Source organism: Simochromis diagramma, unplaced genomic scaffold, assembly GCF_900408965.1.
Source record: "Simochromis diagramma unplaced genomic scaffold, fSimDia1.1 OVJJ01000571.1, whole genome shotgun sequence".
In the NCBI taxonomy this organism is placed as follows: domain Eukaryota; kingdom Metazoa; phylum Chordata; class Actinopteri; order Cichliformes; family Cichlidae; genus Simochromis; species Simochromis diagramma.
This window is the reverse complement of record NW_024386885.1, coordinates 3,256,273-3,259,107: the sequence shown is the minus strand read 5'-3', so window position 1 is coordinate 3,259,107 and position 2,835 is coordinate 3,256,273.

Sequence of the window (2,835 nt, the reverse complement as noted above, 5' to 3'; positions counted from 1 at the left end):
TTCACTTTTACTTCATTTGTTTTGTTTGATCAAGTTGATCCTTGAACATCAGGATTTCTGTTGGCAGTTTGTCAGCTGTCATGTTGTTGATCTTTCATATACAGTCTGTGGTTTGAAGCTGCGGGGCTCACTGTTGTCACGGACCGCAGATGTAATCAGTAATCTGTGTCAGTAATCTGTAATCCTGACTGAATTTGACGCCAGGAGTAATTAGGGCTTCTGCTCTGACAACATTCAGGACATGTAACCATACACTGGTTGGTGGTCACATACGTACAGCTACACTCTGTATCAGCTGTGGACACAAAGTCTACTGTCATTATAAACACGAAGCATTTTTACAGACGAGCCATCACGAGGAAAGAACTTCCTGATTGTTAGAAGAGTGTACGTTTGATTTCTGTGAAGGGACCTTTGCATGAAGTGTGAATGATAGTGAGGAACAAGTGTCCAACATTTGGCTCCAGTTGATGGATGAAGAGGGCGTCTCTCTGGAGATCAGTGAGACTGAGCGTGGGCGGGTTTTTGGACACCTCCCTGATATTCCTCAGGTTGGCAATGACATGTTTACCCTCACAAAGCAGGAAAATCCTAATTCCTTTTATAAAGTCCTGGTAAAAAGAAAGTCCGAACTCTTTCATAGTTCTGTTGCCAGACCTGATTCTGGTTAAGTTGTGAGACGGGTTACAGTTTTATCTCACACACTGATGGTAACTCATTTCCCTGCTGTGGTCACACTCCATGGCTTCATGTCGTCTCCTGTCTCACTGCTGGTCTTAAGCATTTAAATACGATGTGTACAATTAAACTAGCTTCAGGCAGTTTCAATCCAAACACTGCTTTCAGCAGCTGATTGTTTAAATATTAACTTGTGTGTAATCTTCATGCTTTTCATAGCAGCTGTGTGCCTGTTGTGACCTGAGGCGCACACACTGCTGCAGGAACAATGGATGCCTTCAGTCTGGGTGTGACGGCGAGCCCGGCTGGTGGGGAGCCCACGGTGCACATAATGACGTGACTGAGGAGCTGTCACATCCCCCATGATGTCCGCTCCAGTTTATAAGGCACTGGTTTCAATCAGCTGCTTACTTTCATAAACAGAGTTTACAGAGCAGCCGTGACCGATCTGATCAGGTCACACAAAGTGTAGATGATAAATGTGTCATTAGGAGCCAAGTTCATATCAGATACAGGAGATTATCAGCTGGATAATGAGCCACACACGAGCTGCTGAGTCCAGATTGAAGCGGGTTTAACCGACGGGCAGAGCACAGCTCCCTCTGTGCGACACTGAGCCTCTGTCAGTGGGTCACTCAGTGTGGATAAAAGTGTTTTAACCAGCTTGTGTGTTGTAACACATGAATCAGAGATGATGACTTTTTTAAGTCTGCACATTTACACGACTGCATGTAATAGATTTCCTATCATACACTACAGTCCAGGTATAAGCACACTGACCTGTTTTACCTGAATCTGAGTGACGTCGAGAGGCACAGCTTGGCTGAAGCAGACCCAGGTGTAAATTCCTTTGGTGTTTACCTGATATATGTGCTGATCCTAACGGCTGTATAAAGTGAGAAACAGTTAGAGTCAAACACCTGTCTGACAGCTTTGAGCACGCGTTACAAGTTTGTCTGTGACGAAGTGCCTGATGATGATTGTCGATGTGACGCTGTTTTCTCTGTTCTCTGTCGGCTTCTTGTATCTGGGGAAGATTTCCGATTGGCACGAGGAAACGAGGAAGACTTAGAAAGTCTTAAAAGCTTCCTGAGAGTGAAAGCTGCTGGATCATAAAGGCTGAGTCAGCTTCAGACGATTACTGTGTGCAGCACGCTGACATGCTGTGTGTCAGTGAATGACAGCCATCAGAAAGAGTCTGACTTTATGGCTCAGCCGCTCGGTTTGTAACAGGACAAAGATTCAAATATAAGAGCGCATTATTCCCCGAGACACTGCTGCTTAGGAATCTTTTCCTTCTTTCTTAAACCTTGATGTTTGCAGTGTGGAATCAGGCTGTCACTGAACACCAACCAGTAACTGCTAAAGTTGTGACCTGTGGAAACTGACCACTGAGCGCCGCTGAGTAAACTGGTGAGCTGCTGGAGTGATGATGTAATGCTGTATGCTGAGCCTCTTTATCACGGTAACACTCAGGAACAGCAGCAGGAAAGTTGCTTCTCCAAACACAGTGAGCTGTGAGTCTTCATGGTGACTCACTGTGAATATCTGGATATGTCAAACATGTGCAGCAGGTAGGAAATCCTCAGGGTCATTTCCAGCTTTTAACCTGCCTAAAAGCAAAAGGTCACCTACCCAAATACTAGTAACACTGTGCGTGCTGCGTGTGCTACATGTCTGAGTCACAGCACGCTTTCTTTTGTGCCTGATTGTTTATCTGAACAGAGCAAATACTTTGTTTGTCTCCAGGTGGTTTCTTGTTCCTGCTGCTGTTCAGGAATAAGTGCATGAATCTCTGTGTTACGCAAAACATGCTCGGGGTATTTCAGACTGTCAGAGCAACACTGCAGCAGTACAGCAGGGAGACTCCATCACTGCAGTAAGCACAGTCCTGAGTTTAGACTGTAAATCACGGCAGACGCCACCTGCAAAGCGTTTTGTAACCAGACTGTGTGACTGAGACGTTTCAGAGTTTAAATAATAAATTCTAAAGAAACAAAAGCAAATGAAAGAGTTTATGCTTCTGATCCTCTGAGTTTTAATAGAGTTTATTACATACAGCCACCGCCTGCCCCCCTCCTGAGTGTGCAGCCATGTTTGCCTGATCAGGACACACACACACACACACACACACACACACACACACACACACACACA